We start from the raw sequence: 25,510 nt of genomic DNA, 5'->3' as shown, positions 1-25,510 counted from the left end.
TAATTGAAGGATAGATTTACAATGTGGTGCCAATCTCTGCTGTACAGCAAAGTGACTCAGCTATACACGTTCTTATATAGATCTTGTAAAGACTGGTAGTGGCTGGTTTTTTGTTTTGTATCTTATCACTTCTTCCTTCAAACTCTATGCTCTAATCATTCTGAGGTATTTGGCTTTTCCAGGCCACAATAAGTGTTCTTAAGCTTTTAGCCTCCCCACACATTATATTCCTTCTGCTTGGAATGTAATTCCCCATTTTTCCCACCTGAGAAACTTCTATTTTTCTTCAAGAGTCAGATTCTGACCCTTCCAAAAAATTTGTGTTTTGGCTGCATTTGTTTCTATGCCCATGTAGTAATTTCCCCAATCATACTTTCTGTGGTTACATAACAGTATACATATATCAAACTTTATTTAACCTTTTCTCTAATGGGAAGTTGCTATTTTTTTCCTTTTGTAAATATATCACAATAATTGACCTTGTACATGAATCCTTCTTTGCTTTACTGATACTTTTTTAGGAAATAATTTTTAAAGTAAAATGATTGGCTTGAAGGGTTTTAATACTTTCCTACCCTTGCTATGTATGTCAAATTGCTTTCTATAAAGTTGCTTTCTATAATGACATTTCTCTGTCTACTAGTAACATAACAGTACTTGCTTCAAGAGATCTGCCTCGACTCTGGGTCTCACTTAAAAAAAAAAATAGAAAAAGAAAATTTTTGCTTATTTTGTAAACAAAAATGATGTTTATATTTAATATTTATTTCTCTGACTAGTAGTTAAGCCAAAGTTATCTTTCTATGACTAGTGAGCGTTTGTATCCCTTGTTTCATGAATTGGCTTTTTTTCCCCCCATTTGCCCATTTTCCATGGCACGATGTGTATTGCAGCACTCAAATAGGACAAAACCCACAAAATCTATTGAGCTCTTATGATATTCCAGAGACTTTGCATTATCTTTCCTAACAACCTCAGGAAGTAGGCGCTAAAACACACCCATTTTAAAGATCAGAAAGTAGCAGCACAGAGAGTTTAAATAATTGCCTAGGGTGATGTAATAAGGAAGGAATGTGGGAGAAATACAAATTCCAGCAGCCTGACCTGAGAACCTTCACTCTTATCAAATTAAATTGTTTTACTTATCACCGTTGAAACTGTCATTTATGTTTGGTAAAATTCGTCCTTCTTAGGTGTATAGCTCCTTTCACGTTGAAAATATATGGAGTCATGCAATTATCCCAATAGTCAAGATACAGAAGAATTCTATCACCTAGCACCTTCTAGATAATCTCTTCTTCTCCTCCACTCCCTGGTGACCACTGATCTGTTTTGGTTAATATAGTTTTGCCTTTTCCAGAATATCACATAAATGGAATCATACAGTGTACAGCTTTTTGAGCCTGCCTTCGTTCACCTCGCATCAAGCTTTTGAACTCTGTCAATAGTACATTCCTTTTTATTGCTAGATAGTATTCCATTGTATGGATATAAGATATATTTTTTTGCTATGTCTTTATGTTTATATTTGTGTCCCTCGTTACGATCTGTGCTGAGAGCACAGACAGCATTCTGTTCACCTTTGTGAGCTTCAGTCTTGACACAGCACTTGGCACACAGCTATGGTCTGTAGATTTCCATTGCATGGATGAAGCAGTAAAGGATCACGGTGAACAATATACAGTCTCATCAATAGAAAAATACACGAATATTATCCAAATTTTAGATATTGTCATATGCCAATTAACCCAGGCAAACAAAGGAACATAATTTAAAAAAATCAGTGAAGCCTGGACTACATACATGATTATATGACAACCATTGGTGGCATTTATAAATTGCATTAATCTTGCTGGCCACAAACCTGAAATGAGGTAATAAGAGATATACGTTTTTCTAGACCTAGAGCCAGTCGTCTGATTGTCAGGCATGTACACAAAAGAGAAATTTGAGTAGAGATATTCATAGCAGCACTATCTATAAGACCCTATCCAAAAACCTTCAAATTAGGAAATTTGTAAGTTAACTACACTATTACAGAATAAATGAAAACTATGTAGATTAAAAATGAAGATAATAGGACTGTTGTTACTTACAAATGTATGAAAATAAGGGCGATCAAAGTGATTTAGGATTGATAAGGTTCTAGTAATTTTTAAAATTTGTAAATACTTCAGCTTGTAATTAAAGAAATATATCCTGAAAAGTTCTTTCCCTAAATTATATTTATATTTATAGGTATCCCCACACATTTTTATTAGCCACATTATACTCAAATATTATTACTAAAGTAAGATAAACAATCTCTTTGTGGCAATGACAATTCTGATGTTAACATAGATAGCTCTGTTTGAACAAAAGAACATTTGGAACACAAACCACACCATCTGATGTTGTGGTGAAGGAAGTGACTATCTGTATGAAATCAAAAGAAAATGGAGTTAACATTATAGATTTTTCAGGTCAACTTCCTTATCTTCTTACTACCTCTTTTCTCATACATATGTTACCTCAGTGACCAGAGATTCTGTGTAGAATAGTTTAAACAAATTAATTGAATATGTATTTTAATCCAAATAGGACAATGTCATATATTTTCTTCAAAAGTTTTCATGATTGCTTGAATATTTGTTTTCTATTTGATTTGTTTTCTATTTGATTCTAGGTCCTTCCTCTTTCTTGGAAGACTGTGCTAGTTTGGTGAGTGCCATTCAAATTTCTTCTATGTAGGAAGCATTGGAATGACATTACCTAAGAAAATTCTTGCTAAGGGCCACAGGCTGTATGAATGTAAAACTGAAATATCTGATGCTCCAGCTCTATCCTTTTTATCCTCTTTCTTTCAAAACTTGTTTCAAACATATTAAAGAGATTTTTGTCTATTCTGGTGCAATCCATTTTGACGCTCATGACTGACTGTCAGACTAGTCATCTGTTTTGTTGATAATTACTTTTGTAATATACCCTTGTATGGAGCTAGTAGGAATCTTTCAAGTCCTTCTCCTACGAGATGAAAAAACTAAAGTGTTGAAAATGACTCATCCCACTTAAAAGAAGGAGTCCCAGATTAGGGAGCCAGAACATCTTTGGTCATAAAGTCCTGATTGGTTCTTGGTAGGGCATATTCCACCCTGCTTCCTGTCAGTAAACACTCCAGCTCTTTGCTAGATGGAAATATAATGACAGTCTGTCCCTGTTACGTGAGAGTGAAGGGAGAAAGATGTATAATGAACCATAATTCACAGGAGATTAGGATGTGAACACTGGAGAGATGGTGATACATCCTACGTAGACTTTTTTTTTTTTTTTTTTTTGCAGTATGAGGGCCTCTCACTGTTGTGGCCTCTCCCGTTGTGGAGCACAGGCTCTGGATGCGCAGGCTCAGCAGCCATGGCTCATGGGCCCAGCCGCTCCGCGGCATATGGGATCCTCCCGGACCGGGGCACGAACCCGTATCCCCTGCATCGGCAGGCGGACTCTCAACCACTGTGCCACCAGGGAGGCCCCTACGTAGACTTTTTGAGCATCATTTGACTGCTAGTGAATGCACAAGGGTCAGGGGTAATTGAAGATTTAAGAAGAGCAGTGCTTACCCAAGGAGTTCAAAGCTGAAGTTGGGAGACAGTATATACACATGCCTCAACCTCACAATATTTATCTACAACAGTCCAAAAAGTGAGACTATTGCACATCCATTTAACAACTACGTTGAGAAGGGATGCAGAGTAAGGACTGCCCAGAGTAGATTCCCTTAGGAAGATTTCCTGAAATAAACATGATTCATAATATCCAACATAGCAGAAGAGGCAAATACTTCAGGGTGAAGAAAAGTATGCACAGAGGAAGGGAAAGTTAGTTTTTTTTTTTTTTTTTAAATTTATTGAGTGCATATTATATACCAGGCACCATAGATGGTACTTGGAAGCAGGGGTAACTGAGACACCATGAAAAATTGGTCCTTTCCTGAAGGAGATTTCAAGCTACAGGAGTGTATAGGCAAGCAGAAGGCAATTACAAGAGGGTGGGAGAAGGTTCAATCGGGCTAAATGTAGGGTGTTAACCACTTTTCAGAAGAGAGTAAATAGAGAATTCTCTCAGGAGACCTTATTCTAAGTTGAGGCTTGAAGGCAGCAGAGGGGGTGACCTAGGTGAAGGAGGCCCTGGCTGCCATGGGAAGGAGTTTGGATGTGTGGTTCATCTTACGTCTTCCTTGCAGATGGAAATGGGGAGTCGATGAAAGATTGTAAACCAGGGAGGGATAGCATTAAGTTTGCATCTTAAAGAAATTACTCTGGTTACAGAATGGACCATGAACTGGAGCGATGCAGAACTGAATTTGGGCAGCGTAGTTAAGACTGTGGCAGTCACCTAAGCAATGGGTGGGCTAACTCAAGTTCTTGGGTATGGAGATTCATGGAGGTGCATGATTCAATGAGATGGAAAGGAGACAGAATTAGCAGCAATTAGTTCATCTTGTGGAAGAGTGAAGCCAAGGATGACTTCCAGGTTTTGGGTTTTGGCCACCATGTGGATGGTCACACACATCCTGAGATAGACAACATGGGAAGAGTTGTAGGTTTCAGGATGGGAGGCGTGAGAGAGGAAGAGATGACAAGTTTAGTTTTGGTTTTCTGAAATCTGAGATTCTTAGGGGCCATCCGAATGGAACTGTCTCAAAAAAAAAAAAAAGTCAGCAATGAAGACAGGGTAAAGATCTCAAGTTATGAAAAAAAGGCACGTGGCTTTGAGGACTATGGGAAGGATATGAGAAAACTTGGAAGAGATATGGAACCAAATTATGGATTCAGAGATGTTATTTATGCTCATGTAGGAGCTATGGAGGAGAGAGCTTAATATTTTCAGCGTGTTGTTTTATGTGAATCCCTACGAATCAGAATGTTAGTGGTGCTTAAGGAAAAATTTAAAAAGAAGTAGTAGCGAACATCAGGCCCAAACCTACTAACTAGAACAGTGAAGGCATTTCATTTTGGTGCTGTCATTAATTTCACTTCAATCGTTAGCTTCTAGATAACTTCCAACTTTCATCTGTAAAGTGAGAAAAACCATCTGATCTACAGCACTGTTTGACATGGATCACAATCTACCTTAAAAGAACAGCAGTCTTGATCATTTTAGGACTTCTTCACTGGATTTGATATGGGATTTCCAAAGGTCGTGTTTCTTTTGCCTAACAATGGACATTCATATTCATAAGGTAATTACCTTTGTACAAACACCTTGAAAGACGTTACATCATTTGACTCTCACAGTCAATCTAGTGAAATAGGTAAGAGTTATTATTCTTTCAGTTTTACATATGAGCCAACTGAAGCTAAGGTAGGTGAAGTGACTTGTCTTAGACAAGTACGTGGCAGATTTAGAGATCAATTTCAGGTGTCTGGGCCACAAATATGATTATAATCTTTTTAAAAAATTACTTAATTCATTCATTAATTTTTGGCTGCATTGGGTCTTCATTGTTGCACGTGGGCTTTCTCTAGTTGCAGTGAGCTGGAGCTACTCTTCGTTGCGGTGCATGGGCTTCTCATTGAGGTGGCTTCTCTTGTTGCGGAGCACGGGCTCTAGGTATGCAGGCTTCAGTAGTTGTGGCACAAGGGCTTAGTTGCTCCGCGGCATGTGGGATCTTCCCGGACCAGGGCTCGAACTCGTGTCCCCTGCATTGGCAGGAGGATTCTTAACCACTGCACCACCAGAGAAGTCCCTGATTATAATCTTTACAACTACTCTCTAACAGTCCCTGCCTCTATCTGTGTATTCAGATTAAATGATTTCAGTAGATCAGTGAAACTATCCAGATTACCTAGTACAATCAGCATCGATCACATGCAAGGCAACACATAAGGCACTGGACGGACATAAAGACACAGAGGACATCTCTGGGAACTGGAAATCTACTTGAGACATATAAAATAGAAATGCCAGGTCAATTAAGTAGTAATAGAGATACACAGTAATTGCAATAATCCAAGAGATTTTAAAACGTGTGGAGTGAATGATCAGGATTCTAGGGGGCTTCGGAGAAGAAGCCACTTGTAAAAATGCCGTGGAGGAAGCATGACTTAGATTTAGCTTAGGAGGTGAGCAGAGAGAAAAGGGATAGCACCTCCGGCCAGGACACAGTGGAGACAAAGGCAAAGGGAGGGGAAGGGGAAGACATGCTTGGCAGTCAGTGGATCAGGTTGGCGGGAATAGATGGTTTATACAACAATGCCATGTTGAAAATCTTGTAGAGGTCAAGTGGGCCAGATGGTAGTGGCTTTTGAAATATCCATCTAAGAGAGTCAGTAAAGTTTTTTTTCCCTGAATTATTTTATCAGCCTAATTTAAAAATTAGCCGTTCAATTCAGTGAAAGGCTTCTGAAATGCCACTGCACTAATTGATTAATTTGGTCAAATTGGTCACTTTGGTTCACTTTCCTAATCACAGTTTGGGAAAACCTTCAGGTTCTGGGTGAGATCAACTTCCTTTAAGTACCAATGAAAGTTTAATGTTGAATGGATTTGCTAGTTTCTATTATCACTAAGGTTTTCGAAAAGCAATTTACCAAAGATGTTTGGAAACTATTTTATCTGCTAATGGAGGCACAGACTTCAGACTTTTCTTGAGACTTCCCCGAGAATTTCCTTGAGGTTAGCTCTCATTACACTCACTGGGATCAAGGAGCGATACATTGAAACTGGCGACTTTTCCGTCAAGAGAAAGCAAATGTCGAAAGCTGACCATAAAGTCACAAAGCTTAGGAAGCCTTTGGCATCTAGTTACAGAAACTTAGCACACCCAGTAGTTTAAGTCACTTGTTTAAAACAAACTAAGAAACAAACCCATAAACAAACACCAGTATTTAAGGAGTCTAAACCTGAAGTTATTTAAAGTCTTATCGAAACCACTATCAGGAAAAGATGGCAAAAAATGCTGTATGTTTACTGATCACTCCAGTCTCTATTAACGTCTGACAAATTATATAGCCAGTAGACACCTTTGCGTTATCTCTTGGTGATATCAATGATATTACAACATTGAGGATGGCTTAGCGTGAATGGTGACGGAGAAGCTAAAAGCTTCTGTACTGACACATGATTATGTAATGTTCAAGATGTGCCAAAAACATCTAATCCTGATGAATGAGTTCTGAGCAGTGAAAAGGAAAATGCATTATCTGTCCTGGGTCCTGAGATGTGCATCAGGAAACACAGCTCGTGGGTCCACGGGAGCTGTCGCGGCTGGTGGCACTTCTCTGAAAGGAGAACATTTCCCAGCGAGACAAAAGTTTCCCTATCACTTGACGAAACTGAGTCAGGTGCTCTTTTGCAAGTAAACGGAGTCAAAGAGGCAGCCATATGTATAAATGTCCGATTCTTTTGATTCCATAGAAGAGGTAATTTCCACTTCCAGAACACATGCAGACTCTAAAGAAGGAAGGATTTCTTTCAACTCCAGCATGAAGTGAAATTAAAATCTGAGAATAGCCAATTTGAGGAATTGTTCCTTTAAAACACTACTCTATTTTTTTTTCTTCTAACAGATCTGGGTCATATAATACAGGGTAATAAAAGATTTTTGACTTGAGTTACATAAACAATCTTTCGACTGTAGCTGGCAAGTAGTAATTTGAAGAAAGACATTTATTTCTTGATATGTTGATAATATGATGAATCTTTATTGGCTGTGGGGATAAGTGCTAAGCATATTTTCATGTGCAGTGGCCCCCCCTTCTCCACGGTAGGGGTAAGTTCCAAGACTCAGTGGATGCCTGAGACTGTGGGTAGTACCGAATCCTTTATATACTATGTTTCTTTCCTACATATATACCTATGATAAAAGTTAAATTTATAAATTAGGCACAGTAAGACATGAACAACAGTAACATAATAAAATAGAGCAAGTATAACAATACACTGTAATAAAATTATGTAAATGTGGTCTCTTTCTCTCTCTCAAAATATCTTAGTGTACAAATTTAATGCCTTTTTCCTATTTACTAAGCGCTTATCATGCCCTGTGGCCATAACTTTTGCAGTTTGGGATGGGATGGCAAAACTAACAGAAATTTCTCTTTCCCTTTTCACAATTTCACAGATAGAAGATTCGTTCTTATGGTTGACCTCAGTGTATATTTTTCTTTCCTTATTGAGAGCTTTCATCTTTTCACTTAAAGGAAACACTTTCCAGCTTCTCTTTGGCATATCCAAATTGCCAGCATTGCTACTCTTGGGCTTTGGGGCTATTATGAAGTAAGATAATATAATTAAATATGTTATCTAAATCTCATCAAAAAATCTTGTGGGTAAGGTACAGGTCAGGGGAGCCGAGCCTTGGAAAGCCTTCATAATCCACCCACAGTCACACAGATGGCAGATGATGGAAGGGGATTCCAATCCAGGTCTCTCTGGCTCCAAACCTATACTTCACCTATTATGCTCCAATGTGATGTGATAAATTATGGCTGAGTAAGAGCCATTCAAGTCCTAGATGCAGTTGAAATGGGCATCAGGAATGGCTGATGCATCTCAAGCTGTACCAGGTCCTGTGCTCTGCCTCTAGGACCTTACTTATTCTCTTCATCATCCCTGGGGTTCTTATTATTATTCACATTTTATAGATTTGATGAAGATGTGCAGAGAAGTGAAAATGTTTTGCCCAAAGTTTCATAGCTGGCAGGTGGCAGAGGCAGGATTGAAACCTCATTGAGGTCTGCTTGAGTCCTAATTTCTGAACCCATTACTTTCTTGGTTGGAAAAAGAGCCAGAGACTGTGAGAGCCAAGGGAGGAAATCACTACTGTAGATGAAAATGTAGGAAAACATGTGTGACTGGAGTTTGAAGTCAGGCTTCACAGGAAAACTTGTGCTGATCATCTGGCCCCAAACGCTCTCACCCTTTGTCCGACTCCCCCTTGGGAGACAAAAACAGTTCTGGACAGCCATACCACCTCCACCGTGGTTCTGGAGCTGCCAGACCAGGAGAGATGCAAGAGGGCCAGCAAAGCTGGGGCAAAGCTTCAACGATAACCAGTGACCTTCTGCCCAGGAGGACAATGATCAGAAAACTGCTCATCCCCAAGCCTGGAAAATGCTAATAATTTGGATAGAAATAGTTCTAAAATTGGTGGCTGCCTTGACCAGTTCACTAAATGTGATTCAAACATTTTAAATGACTTGAAATCTTGGTGGCGTTGGTGTACTTCATTCTGTGATCATAATGGTTTACTCTTTTTTTTTTTTTTTTTTTTTTTTTTGTGGTACGTGGGCCTCTCACTGTTGTGGCCTCTCCTGTTGCAGAGCACAGGCTCTGGACGCGCAGGCTCAGCGGCCATGGCTCACGGGCCCAGCCGCACAGCGGCATGTGGGATCTTCCCGGACTGGGGCACAAACCCCCGTCCCCTGCATCGGCAGGTGGACCCTCAACAACTGCGCCACCAGGGAAGCCCCATATAATGGTTTACTCTTGATATCAGACTGTTTGCAATCACCCTTGCGTACAAGGTGTTTTTCTGCCAATATTCTTTCTCCTTCCTAATTTGGGCTTCCAACTTGCTGTACTCTGAGAAATCAGGTAAACATGGTGGTTAGAACTGCATGTAAAATAGGAATCAATAAGGCCCAAGTGACTGACCAGCAGCAGTGTGGATGAAAATAAGTTCTGATGGGGGCTCTTTGTGGCTACAGAGATTTGGGGAGGCTGGGTTATTAGCTGCACCCCAAATGATGGTTTTCCTGAGGATGTACTGAAAGAATTCATTAGGTCACCTCCTCTGACCCTCTCCTGTTCTACACGAGGAAACAGTGAATCAGAGTTAATAACAATGGTTAATATTTATGGAGGACTTCCTATGGTCCAAACAGTATTTTACGTTCTTATCTTTCACCACAGTCCTATGAACCTGAAACTATGATTATCCTCCTTTTACAGATAAGAATACAAAGGTAAGGAGGTTAAGTAACTTGCCCAAAGTTACACAGCTATTAAATGATTGAGAAAGTCAATGCAACTTGGCCAAGAAGAGCCCTTGAGATGTTGGGGACACTTGAAGTGACTGGTCTGGGCTCAATCAGGAAATCAGCGAAGGGAAAAGATTAGGATTAGGGTCTTTGATATCAGCGCAGGGTGTGTAAACTGTGCCCAGATATCCAAGTCCAGTGTAACTACGTGTAACTACACACACACACACACACACACACACACGGTCATGCTGGCTTACAGATCTTTCCAAGGTGCTCTTTCATATCATTGCTTTCTTTTCCCTCATCCCTTCTTCATGCCATCCTACGATAATTCTCAGTATGGGTGTAGGGCTGGGATGGGGATTTGGGCTGTTTAGGACTCTGCTCTTTGGCAGAATTACCCTGAGGATAATGATCAGGGAACACTTTGGAAGAAAAAAAAAAAAACTGGAGAAACCACCCTGAGTATCAGTTTCACGAGGGACCAAAATCAGCCTGTAAAAGCTTTCATCAAGCTAGTAAATTCAAATATTTTTTAAGAAGTTCTTTCCAACCCAAAGTCAATCAGCAGCTAATTAAGCTCTTCCAGTCTTTCCCAAAGCTTGATCAGAGGTCTCTCAAGTTGTCACCTTATTTCTTTGATCAAATTCCCAAAACTAAAGGCAGTATTCAGGGTCATCTTCCTCCTCTGAGATGGTCAGCAGTGTCCTGTGTGTCATCAGGCTTATTGTGCCAGGTTAAAGCTTATTTGTAAAAGTAACTGGCAGTTAACCACAATTCCCACTTCTTTAGGAGTTTTTATTCATAGCTTGGAAGATCCTTATTGCATAGGATGGTGGTTACTCTTGAAGAAAATTACACTTAAGTTAGCAACTCTGCAAGGTGTCATTCTGTCAAATCAATTTTGCATTTGCATTGTGTATATTTGTTTACTTTTCATTTAATAGTGTTAAAATTTTGCCAGGGTTTCCAGTAGAATATTTCTTTGGTCAGTTTTAGGATGTATGCAGGACTCGTGTTTGGTATTTCTGGTCTCAAATATCATTGTTTGTATTAGAAAATGTTAGCCTGATTAAGGAAACCATACCAGCTTCAGGGATAAAAAGGTCAGTGAATCATCTACTGAAATCACCTAGTGAATTAATGCATATAGTTGTTTTTTGGGGCTTACGGGCTGTCATATATTATATGTTATAGGAAGGAGATGGAATGATTTTCTTCTGTCCTGCTAGAGTATATTGCCTTTCTTAAATGGGAACTCCCATGGCCCCAGTGATATGCTGTCTTTTGCCCATCACTTCAAAAGTTTGCAAAAAAGTGGTCGATTCAGTGTGGTTGGTAGTAGCATAGATCACGCATAGTCACAGGATCATTAGAGAACCGGTCCTTGGTTGTTTCATTTGTGGCTCATTTACTCTTCTTTCCCCTCTTTTTCTACCTTGTTCAGGTGACATTTGCACCCAACACACGGTTCAAATGTGCATCAGGGGCTGGTTCCTTAAAAAGAAACATTGCTTTCTAGAATGCGTTTGTGTTCATTTCCTTATAACTCCTATGCATGCCCCACAGACACGCATGCCTGTACAGACACACAGATCTGTTCAAGCATGCCAGCACACAAACATACAGACACGGACAGAGTCACATTGTGCCACATACATGGACACATACAGACAGAACTTATGAAGAGCTACACAGACCTATAGGTATAGACAGACACATTCTCAGATAGATACATCCTCTGACAGACACTGACATACCTACAGATGAACACATATATTTGGACACATGCATATACAGACACATACAAATTTAGACAAGCAAATACACAAATAAAGACAAAGACACACATGTGTATGCCCTACCTATTAATTCTATGTTGGTCACAACTACTCAGTGAAACTCTTATCTCTCTCAGTGTTAGAAATGGTCGTAGTGGCCAGAAATCAGGATGTATGAATTAGGTCCTGCAAATTACCATTTGCATTCTCCATACCATGGTATGAGAAACAGCCTCTAGGATTGCTCCTGGAAGCCAGTGGCCTCTGTGATCATGGAGAGCTGGACTCCAGCTTTGTTTCAGAAGCAGCACAGAGAAACTAGGGCCAGAGCAATGGGACAAACACCTGGAGAGTGAGCGGTCGCCCTACCCCCAGCTTCGGTCTATGCAAATCTTGGAACCACATTCCTTCTCTGATGGGAGGGCGGGAGGGGAGAGAGGATGAGAGGAAGAATACACAGTAAAATGTGCTCTCATCGTTCTCAAAACACAAGGACTTAGGTTACTGAATCGTAAATGTATTTGGATGGGCCTTATCTAATTATAGCTACATGGCTGTAACTTTCTTCTTTCAGTGAGCGTGCCTATCCGAGTTTCCATCTTTGTATCTGCTCTAACAGATCTTTCTAAAACAACTTTCACCATCACCCATAAATACTTCCTTTGAAAGCTGATGATTACGTCCAGGGAGTATTAGTTTATGTATTTGCTATTTCCCATCTGGAGTTCTGTTCAAGGTATCACGTCATAGCATCGTGGTTTGTTTTGATGGATGAGTGAGAACTTGGATTTGCTTTCTGAAGTGAGAGTAGACATCTAAGTGCAAGATAGATCTGATAGTAAGGAAGACAGGGAAAATACCCAATAACAGTTATAAATAGTAGCTTCCCCTTATCCATCATCTATCCTGTATTGGCCTCTGTGTCAGGAGTTTTACACCATTATCTTAATCCTCACGACAACCCTACAGGCAGGGTAGCTATTTCCATGACGTGGATGAGGAAACTGGGGCTCTCCATACTTCTTGGATATATAGTATATTTATTCATAGGTGGCTTCAGATGTACAAAATTCAATCCATGAATTTAGATTCGCAGACTTTAATTATGGATTTGGGGAAATCACTCAACTCCATCTGCCACCTTTTCCATGACTCTTTGTATTTAGAGTTTTTACCTGGATCAGGTTTTACAAGTGTGTTGACTGAATGGGACTTTATTAAGCAATGCTCCTGTATTGTTTTCAGTGGAACAATAGGAATTAAGAATGTAGAGGTGGAATCAAGCTGCCTGGATCTCAATTCTGACTTTGCCACTTACCTGCTGTGTGACCTTGGGCAAAACAGTAAACTTTTCTGTGCCTTAATGTACTGTTCTATAAAATGGGAGTAATTATAGCACCTAGCTTATGGATTTATGACAAGTCCATCTGGGCAAGATTCTCAGAACTGTGCTTGACATATAGTAAGCAAAATATTAATGTCAGTTATTATTATTATTTTTATTTTCAGTCACCGTTTTGGTTCCTCATTTCTTTACAAGTTACTGGAATGTCCTGCTTCCAAATGTAAATGTGAAGAAGGAAAAAAATAACATATTTTAATACATGTCTTAAGAGATGGAATGCTAAATTGAGAACATATCTCAAGCAGCACTTTCATTATCAAAGGACTAAAGAAAAAGTGTTTATGGTCCTAGAGGGCCCCTCAGTCTCAGACAGCCAATCAGCTGGCTTGTCTGACGGAGCCTGGGAGAGCAGTGAAAGCCACCGGAGTGGTCAGGGCCATTTCATTGCTTTTGTTCAGTGGGGTGGAGGTTGACCAACTAGTAGCCTATGGCAATAGGTTAGTCAAATTGAGACTTAACTCAGAGACCGATCATCATAATGTAACAAGAAAAATGAGCAAGGCATTTGAGTGGCAAGGTTGTATAGGTGGGAAGCTTGTGAAGTAACCGGTGTTCCAACTTTATTGCACTATTATTTCAGTGAAGAGAAAGAGCTCTGCGACAAGCCAAGACAGAGCTCTGAAACAACACGTGCTTATTGTTCTTTTCTCTCTCTTTCTCTCTTTTTCTTTCCTTCCTCCTTCCCGCCCTCTCCCTCACCCTCTCTTTCTCTCTCCATCCTTCACTGCTTTGTCCCTCTTTTCTCTCGTTATTGTTTTTAACATGGGAAGTCTGCTCTCCTGCATTGGTGAAGGCCACAGAAACAACCTTGGTAACCCATGCATTGTAGGCAGCTCCAAAAGCATAGGTTTCTATCTGCTGCAGGATTAAAGAGACATTCCTGTCAGCGCTGAATTGTGAAAAACGTATGGTGGATAAATTGTCAGAACACATTAAATCAGTGTTAGTAACAAGTGTCGAATTGTGCAGAAAGTTTGGACTAAAATGGCTAGACATAACAAAGGAAGTTCAAAGAAAAAATCACAGGTCGAATGTAGTCTTCACTTCTTCATTAACTTTGTTTTTGCGAACCTGCACTGACTTGTTAGAACTACCATTACGGTAATATGGGAATGGTATACAAAGAAAAACAGAGCATAATTATTCAGTGTGCTCAGAGATTTCTTAAACACCCCCCGCCTCATGCTTCAGATAGAAGTCAGCAAATTCATCCCCAAACATTTTTACAGGGAAGGAGTAAATCAAACTAAACAAATTAAAAACCCAACAAAAGGAAAAATAAACACCTTTTAATGTTTGTTTCTGTTGCCTCTATGGTGATGACCTCACCTCGAAAGCTTTTCATTGGTTAGAGAGTATTTTAAATGAATTAAGGAGAGTCAGGAACAATGAGATGCTGGGTAAATTCTTTTTTTTTTTTTTTGCGGTACGTGGGCCTCTCACTGTTGTGGCCTCTCTCGTTGCGAAGCACAGGCTCCGGACGCGCAGGCTCAGTGGCCATGGCTCACGGGCCCAGCCGCTCCGCGGCATGTGGGATCTTCCTGGACCGGGGCACGAACCCGTGTCCCCTGCATCGGCAGGCGGACTCTCAACCACTGCGCCACCAGGGAAGCCCCTCAGTGGATGTTTGATGCTTGAGTGTTGGCACATTGAGACCTTTCTTGTGTGGGTTTGAACTCAGGATGGAGTTCTCTTTTCTGGGGGCTGCATGGTTGCCACTTACTGGACTTTTCTGTTCTCCACAAAAGGAGGACGAGATGCTGAGTCTGATTCAACCCTCCTCTATCCTAGTGGTGTGAGATGCTGGGTCCCCCGTTTGAGTCAAACTTCTCTCGTCCTAGTGATGTGATGTCTCCGTAGACAGCACTATTGACAGTCGGAGCAATTCCCAGTTTGTTTTAGTTGGGAGTCCAGGAGAAATTACACTCTTGCCTATAAATTCTCGCTGGCTTTTACAACATTGCCTGGCTCACACCAGTGGCCTGGTCGGGGTGGGGATTGGGAAATGTGAGCAGATGAAGGCTAAGCTCCTTGGGCTCCTGTCTGACCTGCTTCCCACTCTCCTGCAGCCGAATCCGGGGAAATGAGACAGAGGCAGACATAGCTGGAGGGTTAAACCTTATTTTCACACTGAGGCTCTCTGGAGGTCTTCAAGTATTCTTTCTGTCTAGAGGGAAAGAAAAAAGCTAGAGAGGCAACTACATCTTCTTTTTATCTCCTTTTGGCAACAGAATTAAGATACTACCGTTGACTTCAACCTATGAACATCATCCGGACAATTTTCCAGACTCTAGCTTTTAATTTTAAAGCCAGTCTTTGAGTGGGAATGTTCAATCAAACACAGAGCTAACGAATAAGCAAACAGACAAGGTTGAATTTATCACTGAGTGTTCAGGTCATCTGCTAACCGTTCCAGGTATCTGATTCCAAAGCAAACATATCATCTAGCTATTAGGATCCCCTAGAGGCATTTAAGCTAAGTGAAAGGGCAAGCAAAGATCTGTGGTACCGATTGCCACTGCAGTCAAAGTCACTAAAATTTCTGGAGGTGGAAATTTCATTTTGTTACTTTCGCATTAAATTATTCATTATGGTTTTTCACTTGTGCAGCTTTATGGAAATGACAATTATTTAATTGGATATACAGATAAAACTAATAATTATAGTCATTACTCTTCTCTCCCTGATGCCTACTGGGTCTTTCCGGGCTATCCACCAGCCTCGCTGATCCTATGCAACCTTTTCCAGCACCTGTGGGCATGTGCAAGTTGGCCAACTGTGCCTCAGTTTCTTTCTTCGTAATAAGGTGGTATGAAGTCACTGATTTATTTAATATTATTATCTTTTTGGTGCAGAAAACAGAATTTTATGATGATTAGTGGTAGTAGCAACTTATTCAGAAGAATACACTGGGAAAAATATTTAGAATAGTAATTGTATGATGCAATAAAAGCTTGTTTATCTCCACCCCACTACTTCAACTTTAGGTGTACTTGGTGGAGACAGGGGATGGGAATAAAGCTCCTCTATTACATTAGAGGAGCTTGTATTACACAGAGTTTGAATCAACTGGCCCAACTGAACTAACGCTTCTTTTCCCTCACTTGTTTGTTTTTTAAACTAGTACATAGGTGGCCTGGATGACTTCATATTCTCTATAAAAACTCAGAGTTATTAATCATTGAGGTGTGTGGGGAAGTTGGGTGCAGTTTTCTCAATCAAAGGGTAAAACTAACATAACTTTCATGTTACTATATTTATTGACATATCTTGACTTCAAAATGAATATTATTTTCAGCACAGAAGAAGAGAAAGCACTATGTTTTTGTGACTGCACGAATCCATCTTACTCAAAGTAAGTTACCAGCTTTTACCTTTAGAAGTTGTATTCTTGCATGTCTACACGGATATCTGCACAAAGACATATTCTGCTTAGGTTCACACCTTTATGACATATTAAATTCACTGCATTGGGTTGGATTCTAAGAAAAAGCCAAGGAGCTCCTGGATAATTAGATACCGTTAGGTGTTGAATAATTTTTCTCTTTCATTTCACATTATTGAACAATTTTTTGACTGCTACGTTTGAAAATTTTGATCCTATCTACCTCCCTAAAGCTTTTGAGATAGTTTTAAAAAATATTTCTGTATGTATGTTTGAGTATATTCAAATTGGACGCCAACTACTGGTTGTCTAAGCCTATACATACACCAGACCTCAGAAGGTTTCTAAGGAAAGGGATCACTGTGTTTTGGGGGTGCTATGGTACAGATTCCTCTCTCTATTCTTCTTGGCCATTTTGTTCTTCAATATGAAATCTATTGAAATTAAGCTGGGTTTCCCAAACTTGTCCAACATAAGCATCACCTGGGAAACCTTTACAAATGCCTATGCTTAGGAATTTTCTTTAGAGATTTTGATTCCATAGGTCTAAGGGCAGTGCTCAGGAATATATATTTTTAACAAGCATCCTAGGAGGTTCTTAGGCTTAAGCAGGTTTGAAAACAGTGCTACTGAGCAAAGACCAGAGTCCTTATATCCTCAGAAATGAGAGAGTCACACAGAATTTAGCTGATTAATTGAGTTAGCTTAAAATAATTTTTAAATAAAAAAATTAAACATTCTACACATGTCATAAAATTGGAAAAAAAATTCTTTCCTTTTGATCTTTGCAAAACCATAAGTTCTTGGAAGGATATCCACTGACAGCATCAGGAACTATACAACCACACAATTTTGATTCTGCCTACAGTTACTATAGACAAAACAGTCCCAGACTGGATGTTAAAATGACCAAATTCCCTCAGTCATTTGCCTCACGGTCCAGACATCTCGGCAGAAACAGACTCAATGGTCATTTTAAAATTTATTTGATAGTATTATGCTTAGTTTATTATCAAAAGCATGGACACTGGGAGATTTGTTTGCATAATTTTTAATCCCTTGTGAGAATCTAGAATTACTATGGGGAAGAATAGAAATGGCTCTGCCTTCCTAGGTAACCTCGTGAATACTGAGCTGCTGTTTCTCTCTCCTTAGCCCTCTATTGTGAAATCGTGGCCAAGCTTGTTTTTCCTGCCTAAGTTCACCACAGCCAAGCCCACGTGGAGAGGAGATTAAACCGACTTCCTTAAAGCGCACAGAAAAAGTTTACTGGCTGTTTTCTCTTCAATTTTCACAATTTAATGAGTCTTTAATAAGCATTTTCTCAGAGCTTGGCAGTTTCTGCGTGTTTTAAAATCATTTTTACTAGCAACTTCCAAAACACACCCACGTGCGAAGTCTGTGCTCTCAGCCATGTTTTTGCAGGAGATGTGTAACCAAAGACGCACAGAAGAAAGACAGCATTTCACTTTTTTCCTGGCTCTACACCACACGGAGAAAACAGGAGGCCTTGCCTGTTTCTTCCTGTTTGGGGTTATATAAGTTGTCGAAGTGATGTGGTTCCAACATGCAGGTGCTTTAATGTCACTTTGTTTCCATACAGAAAGCCTCCTCAGAAATACGGTTTATGGTAAATCTGGGAAAGTAAATTCTCCAAGTCATAAGAAGGATGGCATGACTTCGAAAAACAAAATGAAACAACAACAGACTTTTAAAAACTTTTTAGAAATGACTATGGAATTCTAGTTGCTGAGAATAAATTGGGCACTGGGATTTTTCTGTGCAGGCACATGACAAATTAGTATAATGATATAATGATTTGTATACATCTTTTCTTTGCGTGGAGGATGTTTAATTTACTGAAATGTAAGGTCGTGATTAAGATCTAAGACTTTTCATTAATAACTTTCTGATTCCTCAACCCACTTCTAGAAGCAATCCCTTACCTTTGGCCTGCTGGAGCTCTCACAAAAACTAATTATCACAATTCCAAATGAGTTCCGAATATGTCATTATTTAACCCTTCCCTAACTCAATACCATCCGCTAATCACTTAATTGCATCATTTACTGGGTATTTGAAATTTTGAGTTTAAAGACCTAATAACCCCCTTTGTACCTTTTTCTCTTTTACAACTCTTCAGATACATAACCGTAAGGAAATAAAGCTACTAATGCCGAATTAATAAAGAATAGACTCATATAAAGTAGCTTCTCATATAAAGTAACTTCTCTTTTATAAGCTTTATAAGCTTATAAAAAGCATAGACTTTCTCTCCCCTCCAATCAATATTTAAATTAATTGGTACCCGTTCCTTGCTCATTAAACAATGTTTTCAATAAGAAGCCATAGTTTGACAAAGGGAGGGGAAGACTCAAGTTACGTAAAGATTTGCTAAATTGTTTTTATCATGCATATATATTTTTACTTTATTTTTATGTGTATGAGTTTTTAAAACAAAACTGTAGTGCTACTTTGTGACATGTAGAGTTGAATTTCTTTCTGCCTTCGTGGAACTGAACTTAGAGTTGCTCCTTCTGCTTTACCTTTTCTGTATAAGGTTATAAAACACATAGTCCAGCAAATGGGACACCAAGTCACTGAAAAATATCCAATACATAGAATGAATGAAAATGGAAAATGTTTATTTGTGCTTAATAACTTGTTAACTGAGGGAACTGATTTCCCTTATCAAGGCAAAAATAAAAATTCATATTTAGAAAAATGTACTTTCTCTGACTGTACAGATCAAAAGCAAGCAAAACATTTTTTTTTTTTTTTTTTTTTTTTTGCTGTACGCGGGCTTCTCACTGCTGTGGCCTCTCCCGTTGTGGAGCACAGGCTCCAGACGCGCAGGCTCAGCGGCCATGGCTCACGGGCCCAGCCGCTCCGCAGCATGTGGGATCCTCCCGGACCGGGGCACGAACCTGCGTCCCCTGCATCGGCAGGCGGATTCTCAACCACTGCGCCACCAGGGAAGCCCAAAACATATATTTTTGAGAAATATCAAATTATGTGCCTGCATCTATATTCTTATATAAAGGTACAATATATGACAAAATAGGTTAAACAAATTTTTGAATTTCTACACGTGCTATCATGTAAATTAGTATATATTTATTTACTTCATGCTGATAATATTTTTACTTTACACATTGTAAAAACTGTTTTATATTTGTCTCAAATTACGGATTTCAAATGATGCAATAAAAAGTCAGTCTACATTTTAGTAATTTCTTTTGAACAACTTTTGGGGGAATAGTGTGAGATAAGATCATTTCATCCAAAGAAACATGAATAAAGTAAAATTTCTTACGTGAGGTTTGGTGAGACTTTTAAAAATTAAATAGGGACAGAATCCTTCTATGATGACTTTTAGATCCAGGATACTGCACTGAGATGAATTTTTCTTTTTTCTCTGTCCCTCTTTTAATTAATACTGATCATCACCATTATTACTGAAAAATTGACATTCCTAATATGTGACCTTTTACAGAACTTTCCTTGTACATCAGGGGACGGGCCTGAGTGCTAGTGACCTGTTCTATTGCGAAGACCTCTTCATGTCAGTGTGGCCTGGACTCTGACAGCTTTTGCCTCATGACTCATGATTCAGGTCTGACTATTTTCCAATTTCTTCTGTGGCAGAACTTTGGAACTTACCTTTTAACAGTTAACATTCAAATAAGCACACTATTTCTTTCCATTCAATCGAATGGGGAAAAGAATGACAAAAAGGAAAATTGAATCAAACTACCTTGTAGAAATTGGGTGATTTCACTGCAGCTGGGATTGACTTTCATAGGATCCTTCTAAGCTCTTCATTGCACGGTGAGGGGAAGGATTTTAGCTGCAAAGTAGTGATTTCTCCCAACATCGTGGGATCTAAGAGTTTAATGCATCCTACGAGAAAGACAATGATAAAGATATAATTTGGCATCATTGTAGCCAACTTTACTACCCTTCCTAGTAGTAAACCTATCTATATTTTTCAGTATCTTTGAAACTCAGGTCCAGTCTGTGAGAGTCAATTCCTCAGGCAGATCTTTAGAATAAGCGATCATTTCCCAAGGCAAAAGGGTCAGACTTGGAGAACTAATTAACCTGTAGTCATAAGCCTGACGGAATGAATCTGAAATGCGAACCACGTCATAGACAAGGACACAAAATGGAAAGTGTCACCGAGACCAATCTGGTAGCAGTGATTCAATGCATACATATCCACTCATTGCCCTGGACCAAAACACACCGAACCCTCCCAAAAATTCACTCTCAAGGCATGCACATGAAAACAAAGAGAAACCCAAGACTCACAGTTCATTTGAATTCACAAGGGAACATTTTCGGGATGAATGTTGCTTTGACGTTGCCTTATTGATGCAGAGGGAAGCCAAACCTGTTTTTAATTGCAAAGCCAAATGGTTTATGCATGGGCTCTGCCATGCTTGTGAGAACATGTTGCTTTTATAGCCCCCTCCCCCCTCCACAAGCACGAGACGAGGCTTGCCAGCCCTGTGTTTGAGCAGGGTCACATTGTAAAGGAGAAGCCTTCAGGTGTTTTTCAAGGGGTTGTGGGGGGGGGGGTGTCAATCTGTCAGAGATGTCACTATAAGTGGATGTATCTGCTTATCTGTTACCACTTGCTAATTACAGATTTGGGTGATAACTGTCATAAATCTTGCCACAAAATGTGCCATAAAATGCATTTTCCGGGAGTAGAGAGTGATATGGGGAGAGGGATGGAGGTAGACTCTAAGTTCTTGGGATCAAGAGATCACAAAGCCTGGGCTGTAGAACTGTTTCATATTCCAGTGAATACACATATTGTTGCAGGTCGCTCCAGGCAACATAGCTGGCATTCCATTATAGGAACGGTGAGTGTACACAGAGCAGAGTCTGTCAAGGAGTTTCTCTTCATATGGCCAAAAAAGGCCTTCAGGAATACTGTCCTTCTTAGAGCTGTCCTGGAGAGGGCTAAGATGTAATCAGGCAAGCAGCTCTTGGCCTGTTAGAAGGGTAACATAGAATTTTTTAAAAATGCAATAAATAAATAAATAAGAAAATGCAGTCCCTACCTATAAATATCCTATGTTCAGATTCAGACCACAGATTCTATCTAAGTAAATATATGCCAAATTCTCTATTGACTCATATGCACATTGAGCAGTAGTCATTGGCCAAGGCTTAGGAGTGACTGGTTCGTACAGCTTCAAAGCAGTAGGAGCCTGGAGCAGTCTAGGCCAGCATCCAACACAAAATGCTCTTGGGTTACCCACCCTTTTGCCCACCGCCCACTCTACGTACATAGATTGGTTTAACCGTGAATAAGAACTCTGTCATGTGCCTACTTTGCCTATATTTTCCTCCCAGCCTTGAATGCCCACCCTTTACTTCTCATCATAGACTAGAACTACTTATTTCAGGCTCCAGCTCTTCCATGAAATCTTCTCAATAAGAGAAACAAGATGCATAGTCATAGCGCTTAGCCGCTTCAAGGAACAGCCTTCTCTGGTCTTTATGTGCTCTTAACTAGACAGTCAAAGGATGCAACACTGATTTGGAAACTAATAAACTCCTTGAAGACAGGAATAACAATACAAACCAGTTACTCGTTATGAATCTAAAAAATATTGGCTAATATTATAGAAACGACATGCACTCTCTGGGGCGGTAGTATTATCACATGTATTTAACACAAGGAGGAAACTGAGGCTCAAGAAACTTGAGTGCTTTGGCTAGAAGCATTTGCTAGAAGCCAATCTAGGAATCTGGTCTGTAGAAGTCAATACTGTCGTTTATGTCTTCCATTTCCCTCTGACATAAGTGGCATGATAGACTGAAAAGTGCCATGAGAAGGAAGAAAGGGTTTGTTGTTTGTTGCTAGGACATGTTTCTTAGGTAGAATCAGATCATTTGCCCTTGTATTTAGTTCAACAGAATAAGGAAAAGACAAGAATATAGTTCTCTCCTCTACAATTAGAGACTAGGGGAGAATAGATTTTATTATGTATGTGGGTGGAAGTGCATGCAGGTGGGCATTGGGAGGACGAGGTGTAAATTCGTTTACTGATGTCAGTGATCGGCTGCCATCTGCAAGGCCCCATGTTCAGGGTCTGGACGTGACAAGATGAATGACACCAGTTCCTCGACTTTATAGTCCAAGAGCTACTAATGGTCCAGTGAGGAAGGGAAAATGCAGGAACCAAGCCAACGTCAAATAAGAAGTGATGTAGTGAAGCTCACTGAGGACTCCGGGAATACAGAGGAAGGTGATTTAGTCCAGCCAAGGTGAGGGAGGTGTAGGGAATGAAGTAACAGGTATGATGGATCCAGTTGCTTCAAAGCAGTGGGAGGATAATTGGTCTTGCTTTCCCAAACACACCAGGAGTTCCCTGGGCTGAGTGTGACTCAAGACACATGGGAGTGAACTCAAACAAGAACTCAAACCAGGAGTTCCCTGGGCTGAGTGTGACTCAGGGCACATGGGAGTGAACTCAAACAAGAACTCAAACCAGGAGTTCCCTGGGCTGAGTGTGACTCAGGACACATGGGAGTGAACTCAAACAAGAAAGGGGGATGCCTCAGAAACCCTCTTGCTCTCGGGCACATGCAAGTTGTCAACTAGGGCTGCTACTGGGCAGATCCAGTGCAAAATAAACATGAAGAGCCTCGTTCAAAAAGCAGGAAAAAAGTGTCATTAAAGGCATAAAATATAAAGCTTTTTTCCTTTCTTCTACACTCTCTCTCTCCACTGGTCACGTTGTTATTTGCGATTTAATGTCATTCTAGGTAAAGAGAACATAAAAAATTTAATTTATTAGCATGAATTTTACCATTCATCTTTATATTGTGCAATGCACTAGTATGCACCAAATGACATAATGAATATTTCATCACTCACATATGCGTATGTAGTTTACTGTTTTTATTTTACTTTTTGACACATACACATTCTAGCAACATAACTTGCTTACCTTGTACTCTCTTTCAGTCTCTCTGAATTCCATACATCATGGGCCACAAATTTGATACCTTCTGAGGTGATAAGGGATGGAGGAAACCTCTGCTCACCTATATTCTTCATTGTCTCATTGGATGCCACTTAAAAAACACCCCTTCCAAGATAAAATTATTAAGATTTCAAGACAGCGACAGCAGAGCCTGTAATCAGGCACAGGGTCCTTCTGAGCATGAGGCTGGAGTGATGGTACAGCTTTGCAAGCCCATGATCGTAGCTTTCCTGTCAACACAATTTCATCTTGGACAACAAAGCAAGGTCAAAAGATCAAATAGGAATTCTCTGCTCTTTGACTCTTAGGCTGAGAGATCAACCATCCTTTATCTTGCAAAAATCCAAACCAGGAATACACACTGATTATTCAAAAGGAAGGATAAATTATGGCCAACATTTATTAAGATGGACTTGAGCAGGAAACCAGCTGGGTGTGCACACACAGATTTGACCCTCCTGTCCATCCTCTAGGCTTTTCGCCCTGGATGGCTTGAATTTTCCTCATTGGTAACAATAGGGTAAGGAAAGAGTGAGGGTCTCCTGTCTCTTTTTCCTGAGAACTCAGAGGACAAGATGAGGAGGACCCTGTGGTATGGGGAAGAAGGGAGATCTAGGAAAATGCTACACTGCTTTCCTTTCCTCAAAACCCAACATCCTTGCATAAGCTGATCTTCCTGGGCTAGATTTCCAACCACAGGCTCTGTCCCAAACAACTTTTGGTTCAGTTTCCTCCTGGCCAATCAGTCTCTTTAATTTCATGTTCCAGTATACTGTATACATTTTCCTGAGCATTCAAAGCCTCTGGTGCTCAAATCTCAATTGCGTTATCCTTGAATATTCCACTTTTTTAATAGATGTTGCCCATTCTCTTCTAATGAATGTTTTCTAGAACATTGATTGTCCTGGTTTTATTCATCACCGGCTTTGTATTCTGCATTTTGAAGAGGCAGCAGAGTATGATCTTACTCATAATAATACAATTAGTTAATATTTATTCAATGCTTATTATGTGCTAGACACATTTCTAAACATTTTACATATGTCAAATCACTGAGATACTCACAGGTCTGTGAGGTTGGTATTGTAGCAAAAACTATTTTAAGGGCCTTCAGTCAGGGTAAACCCTGGTTCAGCTGTACATCAGCTGGGAGACCATGGGCAACTCACCCTCTCTGTGCCTCAGTCTCTTCATTGATAAAATAGTGGCTGCCTCATAAAGTTGTTGTACTAAATGAGATAAGACCAATCAAATGTTTAGAATGATGCTTGGCATGTAGTAGCATTCAATAAATTTTAGCTATGCTTATTATCTATTTTTACTCCTTTTCCTCCAGAAGGGGTTTTCTGTTGAGTGGCTGTGTGCTTCTGGGATAGCTGTGTGATTCTTCTGGGCCTCTTTTTCCTCAGCACCAAAGCTGTAAAAACATGGGATTCTGGTGAAGATTGAATGGAGGTAATGCATGGAGAAGGCTCAGTGCAGAGCTGGACATTGAGTAAATTCTTGTTAGTGATTATGAGTGTTTTGTTAAGGCATTCCTGCCTCTTTCTCACAACCTCATTGATTCTTGACCAAATGATGTTCCTTCTTTTTTTAAATTGAGACATAATTGGCATACAACATTGTGTAAGTTAAGGTGTATGGTATGTTGATTTGGTACATTTATATGTTGCAACATGATTACCACCTTAGCATTAGCTAACACCTCCATCACCTATCATTTCTTTTTTTTGTGGTGAGAACAATTAAGATTTCTTCTCTTAGCAACTTTGAAGTTTATAGTTACAGTATTGTCTTTTTGCGCGTTAGAGCTCCAGAACTTGTTTATCTACTAGTTGCAAGTTCGTATCCTTAATTTTATTTTTCTTTAATCTTTAAAATTCCGACAGCATCCTCCCTGCAGTCTCCTGCTTAACAGTTTTTTCTCCCTTCTATCAAGAGCCTGACCTCTGTTCAGTTTTTCTTTT

This window comes from Mesoplodon mirus (assembly GCF_964341445.2).
Source record: "Mesoplodon mirus genome assembly, chromosome: 4".
NCBI lineage: Eukaryota > Metazoa > Chordata > Mammalia > Artiodactyla > Ziphiidae > Mesoplodon > Mesoplodon mirus.
This window is presented reverse-complemented; position numbering follows the sequence as displayed.